We start from the raw sequence: 12,799 nt of genomic DNA, 5'->3' as shown, positions 1-12,799 counted from the left end.
CTGTGGTTTTAAAAGCGACATTTTTATTACAACCAAGACCGTCAACCAGGAAATTTACGCGAATGATTGCACTTTTCATGAAGCAACAAAAATTTTCCATGTAATTTTGGCCGATGTTTTGAATACTTCTGTTGCAGGAAAAAAGAATACGTAGTGCTATGACGTCAACAACGTTCAGGTGGCGCCCAAGGACAAAAAACCCGCCCAACACACACCATTAGCTCATCGTCAAGAGGAACCTAAAGAAGACGTAAAACTGTGCAAATAAACTGGCTGTGGCGAATAAAGTGGACGAGGTGGCTGTACAGAAGCTGACTATTTTTCAGTATTTTATACTAATTGAACTTATGAAAAAATGAAATTTTAATAAAAAATTTAATCAATTTTCATGGATTCTTGTTTGAGCCAATTTTGATCATAAACAACGCCAGGAGTTGAGCGGTAACCGTGACCGCCACTCAGCCCAGTGTAATATGGTCTGGGTTCAATCCAAGCCGAGGTTGTGAGGTTTTCTGAGGTGAAAACTCTTTGTCACATCTTCCTTCGCAAAGTAAGTAGAACCATTTGTCTCAATCCATGAGTTGATGAACCGATATCTGGTTGTGGAGTCTCTGGCGTTGGTGATAGGCACTCAGTGCGGACAGAGAACGATGAAAAATGAACGAAAATATTTACCGTAATACCCCTTTGAAATGGAAAAATCACTTCAATTGACGGCACTAAGTGTATACTACTATAGTTATGCCACAAATACATAATAACAGAGAAAGATTTTTTTACAATTGATGTCGAGCTCCATGAGTTTCTGTGTTCTAATTACGGGCCCGGGGGGCCCTTATGTTGGACCTCCCGGGCCCGTAATTTTTCTAGTATAGTCCTGTTTAGTAGTACTGTAAGTGGGGGTTTGCCCACTACTCGGGTTCTAATTACCTATCCGACAGACTCTTATTGACAGGGCGGCCTAAATGCTTTTACCAAGACTTTCGAATCTTAGGGACTCAAACCCAAATAGATTCAGTGGGTCTACACAGCAATTGTTAGACTAATACTGGCATACGGGTGCCTATACACTTACTCCTAATGACACTACACTCACATGTAGTTCTCCTTTTAAAACTTGAAATGTGAGAACTCCCCCTCGCGAGGAATTGCTGTTTGGCTAAATGGAGTGACAACTTAAAGAATACGTAGTTTGTTATGATGAGATTGAACCAATCTCGTTCGCTTGGTAGATACTGTACCGCATTCCAAACTGAAACCTTTGCGATTCTGTGTGGAGTACAATCGGAACTTCAACGGGGAAATTTCAGTAAAAGAATCTATTTTTGCTCTCACAGTCAGCCTACCCTGAAAGTACTTAGTTCGACAGATTGTCGAACTCAAATCGAAGTACTTCACATTTCAATTGTTATCCACCTTGTATGAGTACCCGGTCATTCCGGTATTGCGGGAAATGAATGGGCGGACGAATTGGTTAGAGCTGGCGCAGCGATGGGCTTCGTTGGTCCAGAACCAGTTCTACCACTGTCGATAAGTTGGATAAAGCACAAGATTCGCTCTTGGGCTGTATCCGAACATGCTAATTATTGGCGTAACTTGCAAACTTGCGTTCAAACAAAGGACTTTTGCGCCGGATGTGAGTCCGAGAATGTCAAAGAATTTGCTGCATTTTTCCAAGCACAACTGCAGTATTCTAGTCAGGGCAATGACTGGACATTGCAATCGCAATTATCACATGAGTAATATTCAGCGTGCTATGTCTCATACATGTCATTACGGTACCTCATATCCTTATTTTCTTCTTTCTACTTCATTTCCCTTCCCATCAGGAAAGTGATCAGGCAACATAGCAAGGTACAAATCTTCGAATATCATAGGAAAGTTCCATCCGAACCAATATATTCTGATTTCGTTCTTTACTAGTCTTTTACACCAACAGGGATACCAAAGCCCCAATAATAATAAACTTATTTCTAACATTCAAGTCATACACAAAAATAACGGTCATACAATAATTCATAAAAAACGGTAAAAAAGTCAAATGTGGTTAAAAGATCGAATAAAAAGTCTAGAAAATCGCTGACGCAGAGTTTGTCTAGATACGTTGAAATCGAAAGCTGAAGCAACCTGGTTGAAAATCCATTGTAGACCAGTGATGGTTCCGTGGATACTATAATTAGTGCGTCTGAATGGTAATCGAAACATAATGTTGTTGCATAATGTTCGTGGTGCGACGTTTATTTTGATTTATTCTAATATAGCTGGGGCATCTATATGACCTCCTTCGAACATAAAGGGGTTCCATTTGAATCAGCTGACTCCAGTTTTCATAGATAGGTAGTCGGACACGATCTCTCCACGGCAATCTACGGAGCGCGAAACGTAAAAAGCGACGCTGTAAGCATTCAATTCTCTCACCGCCGTTATTGTAGTTTGGGCACCACACTTCAGGGAAATATTCTAGGATTGATCGTGATAAAGCGCGGTACAGCAATTTTGGGACAATAAGCAACTGTAAAGTTTTTGGCTATCCTGAAGATGCATCTCAGCGCTCGGGACGCTTTACCAACTGCATAGGAGACGTGTTGTTTGAACGTAAGTTGAGAATCCAGAATCACGTTCGATTTCTGTTTGTAGTAGACGGTAGTTAAAATATATCGAATCCTTTTTCCGCGAAAATGATATTACCGAGCACTTCTTCGGGTTTACATACATGCGGTTCGTGTTACACCAGTCAGCAAAGGCTTGAAGCTGCTGTTGGAGAAATCTGCAATCTTCAATTGTTCGAATTATGCGAAAAATCTTGAGATCATCCGCGAAGAATAATCGTGGAGTATTCAGAATTAGATGTACATCATTGAAGTATATCAGAAACATCAACGGTCTCTAGTGGCTTCCTTGAGGTATTTCTGACGTAGAAGTGAATATAGGGCTCTGGCAATATCCTATGACAACCGCTATCTCTCGGTCTGGGAGGTAAGATCAAAACCACTGCAAAACACTACCATTTATTTCAAATCTCTCCATTTTTGCTATTGTGATATCGTGGTTTAGCTTATCAAAAGCGGCAGATAAGTCGGTGTAAACGACGTCACTTTGAGCGCGACATTCCATACTCTCTGTTATGTAGGATGTTAAGCATAACAGGTTAGATGCAGTTGACCGCCCTGACGTGAAGCCATGTTGATCGTCACTTGGGTACTGCTTACAGTGAGCCTGAAGAGTAGAGCTTCCATTTCCCGACGGTTTTCAGCTTAAATTTCCCGGGAAATCCCGGGAATACAGAAGAAAAATAAAAAGGTGAATGTTTCTCTTGAAAACAAAAGAATAAATTGAAAAGTTTTCAAACCCGTTTGATTGCATGTATATCTGCCCTAAAGCAGTTGTCAGAAGCTAGCGATTTGGTGGCCTACACATCATTCAATCATTTGATAACTCGTCAATAAATTTACGCAAAACTTTTACTTGGCTATATGTATAGTCTAAATTTTGGTAATTACGATTACGATTGAGACGATATACTAAACGCAGCTGCTGGAGTTACTGTCCAAAATTGAAATTCGTTGTTCTGATACGATGGAATGTGATCAATTTAATGCAAAGCACCTTCTTTGGTAATTTTGAATGAAAAGATTGAGCTGCTTCTGGGTAGTATGCAGTTACTTCCGATCAAAAGAGGAAAGTTTATACATGGAATCCATTTCCGTCACAACAGGATCAGCATCATTTCGAATTAAGTGTGAATCAAAATCAAGCAGATAATGAACGAACTGTGCAGCGATGGATGAAGCCTATCTGTATTGCTTGATCGTATCCCTTCAAAAATCCTGCCTGCATCCTTGAAAGCATTCAAAGAGTTCAGATGCGCAGGATATTGGACAGATACAGCGTTATGTATCCCTTTTCATACATCCAAAAATTTACAGATATTACAGTTACAGTATAACAAATAAGACGAAATATGCATTCGATGAACCGACCAAATATTTCTGAAGACGTTCTAAAAACATTCCTTATTTTAAATAGCGTTTGCGTTAAGCATGATATCACTACAAACCATCCCAAGTTTTGAAACAAACACACATCGATTTTTTAAGAAAGTAGCGCAATTTCCATTACTAATTTGATTGCAAGCCCTTTCATTCAAGATCTAACTATTAAAATAAACTATTAAAAGAATTGTTAAAAATTTGATCAATCGGTTCATCGGTGGCAGAGATATCGTGCGCATCACTAACGCTACTGCAAGGAAATGGTTCGGTATACAGGCCGGCAAATTAATCCATTTTTGAATGAAAAGTTGAATGAATGCAACATTATTTAGCAGTGTTTTGAGTATGGCGTGGACTACATACCTAAAAAAATCACGAAAACATCAGTGAACCTAAAGATATATAGTCCATTGATCTGCAAATCAGTTGGAAAAGCACAATCTGCATTCACTACTCACTCCAAATGTTTGCCGGTAAAGAGATTTCCTACAGAATTTCATTTGGAGAATCTAACTCTTATGGAATAAATTAAAAATCTTTTTTCCCGGGATTCCCGAATCCTGGGAACGAGAAAACACAATTTCCCGGGAATCGGGAATCCCGGGATATCCAAAAATCCCGGGATTCCCGGGAAATAAATTCCCGGGATGGAAGCTCTACTGAAGAGGTTCCATAATCACCAGCTCGAACAACTTCGGGACAGCGCTCAATGAAGTTATTCCACGGTAATTATTGACGTCTCGCTTATTGCCCTTTTTATGAACTGGTAACATGTTCGCTGATTTCTAGCAAGATGGAAAATACCTCTAGTAATAGATGCAATCAAAACTTCGATGTGCCTTTTCAGAATAGCGGAGGGGAGCCTGTCGGGTCCCTGATTGAATGATGACTTAAGTCGAGAGGAAGCTCTGGTAATCATCATTGCATTAAAATCGATATCACCCAGAGTTTGACCCACAACCTGAGGTCTGCTAGCAGCGAGTTAGATTTGCTCAATAGTTTGGGCTTGATCTGTGAATAAATTCGCGATTTTTTCCGAAAAAAGTGCACATATGTCTCGAGATGTGGTAGCTGTGTATCCATTGCAAGTCATAGACGTCATAGATTCATAATTTCCGATAGAACTAGCCATGCGTACCCGTGAAACAATTTACAAAATCTTGAAATATTATTCATAGATTTGTGAACTGATTGATAATCTCTAGTACATTATCCACGACCTACCTTGCGTGCTTGTGATATTTAGAAGATATATCTGATCATGTTCAATTTCATGTAACTGCGATTTTCTGGTCTGGGTTCAATCACAGCCGAGGTCGTTGAGATGTTTCTAAGGTGAAAAAATCTGTGGTCACGTCTTTCTTCGGAAGGAAAGTAAAACCGTTGGTCCCCAATCTATGAGTTTGATGGGTCGATATCTAGTCCAGATAGTGGAGTCACCTCTCTGGTGTCGGTCTTTGGCTTCGTAGCGGAAACAGGCTGATGGAAAATAACTAGAACATGAAGAAGAATCACACCCCTGCAATTACTAACAAATATCCTCCTTCCGTGATACTTGTGGAGTGCGCAGTAGTTTATACGGCCTCTAGCAAAAACAAGTGTCGGACTAAAATTTCTTCCCTTTCCTTCCGCGATCTACGTTTGGGCCTGGCCGGCGCCGGTATTGATCAATGCACTTTAGGATTGCCAGGAGTTAATTATCTACTGATTCCCTGTGCAACTTCAGCTAGTCCAGATCAATAACGGAGTAGAAGCTAGGGGTGGTCGCACAAGCTCAAGCTGTAGGATACGAAAATGTTCTAGATGTTAACACGTTTAAACTTTGGGTAAGCGTTTATCAAAAGTTTGTTTCATCGAAAACAACTTGAACTCCGGACAGCAGGCTGTCGAGAGTGTTGTTGAAAATATTGAGTGGACCATAAACAATGAGTTTAAAGATGGTATTGTGGACCATTCATAAATTATGTCACGCAGAGGTTGCCCAATACTAACTAACTCTCATATTACTACGCTCTTTATCCCCTTGGTCTAATACGAACCACATGATTTCAGTTTTTCCTTTCTTTTGTAGAAGCGCAATACTGCCGCTACACGCAAAAGTGTCCATGTTGTTTGGAATTTCCTAGATACATCGCACAATCATACGTAAAACGACCGATTGCGTCAAAGCAGACGTGCTCCCCATCCCATTTATGTAACTATTTGTAATAGCTCTTCCCCCTAATAGCGTGGCAGAATTTATAAATGGTCCTTTATAAGTATTATCACAAGTATATTGAGATCCCATAACCTGAAATTTTACACCTCGTTCGAATAAACCTTGCGATATTACAATGAAGACGCGAAACAGAAAAAAAATATAATTTGCCATTTGTATTGGCATTCATGAGATGGCAAAATGTTGATCAAGGTCATTCAAGTAGAAACTGTAAAGAAGGGGCTTAAACAAGAGCCTTGTGCAAAACTGATATAGCCGCTCCAAGAAGTTGCCGTATCGCTATCAGAAAGTGTAATGTGCTTTTCTGACAACAAATTGCTGTTTAAATGCAACGGCGAAGTTTATCCGCGATAATAATTGTTACAGAATCGCACGCTCTCTTATTGGTCAAGAATTAGTATCATTGAGATTGGTGCAAATTGGTAATTGGTTTTGAATTGTTCTTAAGAATTGTCAATTCTCAATCCTCATACGTAATTCAAAAGTCATTATTCCACTCAGACAAGACCATGCATATTCCCCATGCGCATTAAAGACCCAGTGGATTCGTTTCCTAGTTGGTCAAATAAACACTCAACAAACAAAGAAATTAGTTTGCCCAGTATAAAGAAATGTTAGCTCGATTGGCATCAACCGGCGGATACGCGTTCCCTTACAATGTCATCAAATCAAAGAGCATTTAAAATTACATACGACAAAATATATGCAATTCAGAATATAACGAAATGAAGACAGCTTAATTATTTGCATTAAAAAAAGAACGGAAAAAATTAATTGTTAACCAAAGTGGTTCGTTTTCAAAGATAGCAATGCTATATAAAAATATGAAATAAGCTGACCACCGCCAGTTCTTTCGTAGGTCCTGGTAGGTTGGTTTAAAATTGCCTATTTCTTCGTAGCAGCACCCTATCCTCGTCTAGAGGATTCGTCAAAATAAGCATAGAACTCTCGACATCTGGACACTTTTAAAGTTTTCTTCTGAATAATTACCAAATAGCTGCCTATTGGACCAAAACAAAAACTTCACATATCGGAACAGCTACTTGATGATCACTAATATTGTTTTTGCCAAATGATAGTAGGTACATTGTTTGAAACGAAGTAAGAAAAATCTTGACGGAGCGCAAATTTTACGTGTCCACCGTCGATGCGTGCTGTGATCTCTCTTTTCGCCCTATTTTGAAAAAAAATGTTTAACCTAATAATAGCAATATGCTCCTTAAGAAGAAACAGCATAAAATGAATTAAATAGTGCTGCGATTATCGAATTATTCAATTTCAACGAGCGATTTATATGCGGTTCCACCGATATTCACAAATTTATGCTGCATTAAAAGATGCGATAGCGCTATATGCCACTATCATATTTAATTCCGGTCCCTAAAATATTGATTAATGAATACGGTCGATTCCCATTCAAATGATTTGTGTCCGAATCTGAAACCAAAACCTATCATCAATGTATGAACCACTGCTGTATTGTCTGAAGCGGGTCGCTACGCATAGCAACAAGAAGATATGAAAAAGCCGCTACATACCAGTCGCCAACTGATGCGGACACTGGCGCCTCTTTCGCCAATTTACGGCCTGTATTAACTGAAGAAATCGCTTTTCGGGTGCCACGCATTGAGATTCAAATGACACAGTCGACTTCTTTTTCGGCATCAACTTTGTCGGTTGGCAGGAATACAACAAGCAACAACAATAACAACAAAAAATCCCATGGCCTTGCTAGGCCTGTCTGTGGGTCGTTGTTTTTCTTTTCCCTTTTCAAATCCCAATTTTTGTAGCATCAATGGTTGATGTCATCTTTGGCGTTTGGCGTCCAGCGCGAGGTTGGCGCCTTACGTATGGCTGCAGTAACGATGTAACTGTGATTTGTGCGGCATAAAAAACAATGGAATCGAACAGCATGCATAGAGTGGCGCTGGTCATGGAGAATGCCTTTGAAGGTCCTTAGGACACATTTATGTTTGATCAGCCGCAATAAATCAAGCTTCTGCATATGTGATCGTGATTTTAAGTATAATTTAACGATGCGGTACTATACGTCTCCATCGCAGTTGGCCGATGCAAACGGATAGTACTTCAACAGTTATAAAACACCATGCGCCAGCATTGAACATAAATCGAAAAATGTGTGTACTGTTGATTATTAAGAAATAAGCGAATTTATTCTCCTATTCGCTGTTCACCATTGACCGCCTTCCATCCCCTTCCTCAACCCACCTCCTAGTTCGAAATGTTTTCAATCACAATCTCCAAATCTATTCCCGCATTCTCCAGTCTCCATCAGAAAATGTAGTAGAGTAAGAGCTTAGAGAACTGAGAGGAAGTTGGAGAAAAAAAAACAGCCAGCCTGTAAGTCTGACAGTGCAACCATACCCACACTGGTTGGCTAATGGGTCCTACAGCCAACCAACGCCAACCAGTTCGGCTGGCAGACGAAGAGCTCACAAGCAGGAAAACTCAAGTGCGGAAAAGTACATTTCGTGTGTTTCGTCGCGAATTTTGGAAACTTTTTCCATTTCCATTACCACTCGTAAGGCCATCTGTCGCACTGGAAAAGGTTATTTTCGGAAACGGTGATAGTTTTTACACAAAGTTACACCATCGTAATGATGTAAAAGTAGTGCCACAGTGATTTTTTTTCGGACAAAAAAAAAATTTTCCTTCCAGCTTGTTTTGGCTTCGGCTAGACCTGCTGGTGGAGGCTGGCTGGGAATGAAGAGAAAAAGTGCTTTCGATGTGTGGTCGTTTCCTCGCAATTTTCACCCTAAGTGGGCGGAGGAAGTAAATTGTTAGAAACTCGTGGCTATTCCAGTTCCAAATTTCACAATTTACTGCCCTTTCGTGTAAAACAATGTGTGGACATGTTTCAGACTGAAAGAAACAGTGTCATTCTACTTGCATGCGTGGGATTCATTAGTCTACAACGTATAGCTGTCAGTGCGAAATATTTTACCAAGATATATGTTAAAAGCTATGTGAATACTAATTTTTCTGTCCACTTGAAATTGTGTAAAAAGGATCGAAATATTGAATAAAAATCAACAGCAAAAGATTGACGGATGAGACGTCAAACATCACGTCAACCATCTCTCCGGAATCTTCTCTCGATCGGAAAACCTACAGATACTTGATCCCATTTTCCGTTTTCCTCTTGTGCCTCGCGTGTAAGCTAATCAAGTGTCGAATTTTCCATTCTAAAAATAGCACTATTGTTTATAGTAGAAGTTGCGTTCACCGTCAAACTGTCGCTATCAGTCAGTGAGGGAAAAGAAAGCGAAAAAATGGCACCAAAAGTACATGTTATTGAAGCCAAAAATCAACATCCGTCACCGCTGCTAGGTGTAGCTACTCCGCTCGAATCACCTCTTCAGATATCGTCGTCATCCATTCAGAAAGCTAAATCTTCTTCGTGAGAGAAATCGCTGCCATCCATCCAACCCATCTGCGTGTATACGGTTGTAGTAGTGGTTTCAGTGGTAGTAGTAGTATCTGTGAACTTTCCGACACTGCCAATGATGATGATGATGATGATGACGATAGAGCTACTATTCGGCCACTCACTCACTACCACAGTGAATGGTTTTCCCTTTCGCGTCATCGTCATACATCAAATTAAGCATTCCTCACGCAGCCAACTCGCCTTGTCTTGTCAATCAGATCAGCGTTTGGCTGCATGCTGTGTGCGTTGTCATGTTTTTCTCGTTTTGCGGAAAATTCGCCTGTCCCACTACATTGACATAGCATACGTGTACGTTTCGGTATATGGATTTAATAGCATTTACGTCAACTATGTGAAATGAAGTACAAGTTTGCTTGGTGGTTTGAGTGGGTTCATTTTTTCGGTCTGTCAGCAGTGATTGAGAATGAGGACTTTGCCCGTGGGAAATGTAAACTAATGATGGTACCAATACTAGATTAGACGGGGCTGTGAAAAAATTTACACTGCAGTTCGCGATGTTTTTGGAATACTTCAAAAAGAGTTTGTTTTTTTGCGGTTAAAAACAAGATTGCAGAACTTGATCACTATTGGGTGCCTTAGTTAGTTAGTGTTTTGGATTCTGCTCGTCAGTAACACCAACTTAATACTAGTTAGATAAGTGCAAATCAGCACCACATTGGTACTAGTTAGACTCTAAAATCCAAAAAGTGGCACGTCTTGCTAGAACGCTAAGCAACCGACTGGCACCGAGTGATGTCTCGATAGTAAGCACAGAGGTTCTGTTTGTGAATGAGGAATGTGAACCGAAGCCGCCTATCCAAAATTCCCTAATGAACATATCTAACTAGCATTAAGCTGGTGTTAGTTACTGACGAGGAGTATCCGAAATACTAAAAAGACATACTTTATGTTAGATCTTGTGTCCTTTTGCACGAAAATTTGGTCCTATCCAAAATTTTATCCGTTTGGAAATTTTGCAAATTTATGAAATTTGTCAAGAATATCTCATATTTTTAGCCGCAAGTAGGTCGTAGATGAATAATAAGATTATCTTATAAATTAATAAAAGTCCTATATTTACATATAAATCTTATGATCATTTAGCTTTGTTACTTGTCTATACATAATATTGATGATAATTCTATAGGCGAAATAAATAATATCATTTATGCGAAACAATTTACGAGATCTAGTTAAAGTAATCAACTTGCTACAAACTGTTGATGATAATAACACATATAAAAGAACTATGTTGATCAGGACTGCCATTATATCAGACTTATTTGGCGTTGACAAAGCGTTTTGCAGCTTGGAGACAAAAAGACAACTTCTCATTGTGTCAGATTTTGTAATTATAGAAGATGTTACATACAAATTTTAATGTAAATAAAACGATAGAATATATTTTGGAAATTTGAGTTCAATGAGTTTTATAATACTAATTGTAATGTACAATAAATAATGTTTTCAAGTAGATTCATCACAAGATGGCGGCTGTGCAGCATTTTCCCGCCGGTCAGTTTTTTTGGAAATGGTTCATGACCGGAAATCTATCTCCTGTAATTTTTGAGTTAGAGCCAAAAACAAATGTTTTTTTTCAATTCCTTAGAACGATAGCAAGCGTACGCAGGTTTTTTTTCGATATCATGATTAAGTTTTTTTTTGTGTTTCGACTTCATCTCGTCAGTAATTAGCACCAACTTGGGGCCAAGTTAGACCATGTATCTAAACTAGTACTTAAATAAGAACTAGTTAGACACAATAATCCTATCAGGAATCAAGAATCAGAATATATTGGCTTAAATGGCACGTTCCCCGTACATAGTCGGGGATTTGTGCCTTGCCGTGTGTTTTCATCATTTCCTGAGGGGAAGGAGGTATGGGGAAGTAGAATTGGAAGGGTGGGAAAAATAATAGCACAAAACAAAAATAAACAACAGGTAAGTTAAACTCACAAGTAGTTCAACTTGCCTGCGAATAAGCCTAAAGTTCTTTGGATAAGAAACTTTAGTATGTCTCTGAGTTTCAGTCGTCCAAACATGGTTTCGTCTATATAAGGACGGCTGAAGACTCGAAATCGCAATTGCGCTTCCGCTGGACAGTTGCATATCAGATGATATGAGGTTCCGTAGTCGGATTGACAAAGATCACATGAAAAAGACTCAGCGCGCTGAATAGTTGCCATGTGATAATTGAGTTTGCAGTGGCCGGTTAAAGCCTTGGTCAGCATGCCGCAGTGGAGCTTCGAAAAATGTAGGAGATTTTTCGAAATCACTGGGCACGGTTGTTCCAGAAACGCCTTTGTTTGGCGACACGTTTGAAGATTTCTCCACTAATTGCGATGCTCGGACGAAGCCCAGGACCGTATTTTTTCCCTTATCCAACTTGTCGAAATTCGCAGCGCGGACTCAGGACCAACGAAGTCAATCGCTGAACCTGCCCTGGCCAATGCGTCAGCCCATTCATTTCCAGTAATACCGCAATGTCCGGGCACCCATACAAGGTAGATAGTGTTGGCAATGCTTAGTTCTTCGATTTGGGTTCGGCACGCGATAGCTTGGACCGGGATTTGTCTGAGCTAAGGGCCTTGATTGCAGCCTGACTATCGGAGCAGAAGTTTATAACTCTGCCGGATAAACTCAGTTGAAGGGCCGATTGTTCCCCGCACATAATCGCAAAGATTTCTGCTTGGAATACAGTACAGTGTCTACCTACTGAGTGAGATTGTTCCAATCTCATTTCACGACAGTAGACACCAGCACCAGCACGTCCCTCCATCAGAGAACCGTCAGTGTAACAGACCACTTGCGTTTGTTGTTGTCTTTCCATATAGCCAGACAACCACTCCTCTTGAGAGGGAATCTTCACATGAAATGTCCTGTAAGGAAAACTACAAGTGAGTGTAATATCGCTGGGAGCAAGAATATCTTCACCCCATGTAACCATTTGTGATCACAATCGTGTGTGAGTGGTAGCAAGATCAACATGATTACTGTTCCAAAGCCCAGTAACCTGCAGTCTGTATGCACATGATAGTGCTTCTTGTTTTAAGTGTATGTGTAATGGTTTGATGTTTAGAAGTGCCTCAAGAGCAGCAGTCGGAGTCGTGGTGAAAGCACCAGTCAACGCCATGAGCGC

General features: G+C 40.0%; 1 protein-coding gene across 18 annotated transcripts in view; it reads left to right on the top strand.

Annotated features, from left to right (window-relative positions):
* The window catches only part of LOC131682893 (voltage-dependent L-type calcium channel subunit beta-1), a 492,666-nt gene that overhangs the window by 378,236 nt on the left and 101,631 nt on the right, over positions 1-12,799 (top strand). For 5 of the 18 annotated variants that reach the window (XM_058964687.1, XM_058964686.1, XM_058964683.1 and 2 more), the window contains exon 1: positions 8,542-8,779. The exons of 11 other annotated variants lie outside the window; for them this stretch is intronic. The gene's annotated coding sequence lies outside the window, so the exon portion shown is untranslated. Of the gene's footprint in view, positions 1-8,541; positions 8,796-12,799 lie in introns of those variants that run through there. 2 more of the 18 variants (XM_058964688.1, XM_058964684.1) reach the window with 2 other exon arrangements.

The sequence above is a fragment of the Topomyia yanbarensis genome, chromosome 2 (assembly GCF_030247195.1).
Source record: "Topomyia yanbarensis strain Yona2022 chromosome 2, ASM3024719v1, whole genome shotgun sequence".
NCBI classification, from domain to species: domain Eukaryota; kingdom Metazoa; phylum Arthropoda; class Insecta; order Diptera; family Culicidae; genus Topomyia; species Topomyia yanbarensis.
The sequence above is the reverse complement of the archived record's forward strand: the minus strand, read 5'-3'. Positions and strand labels throughout refer to the sequence as shown.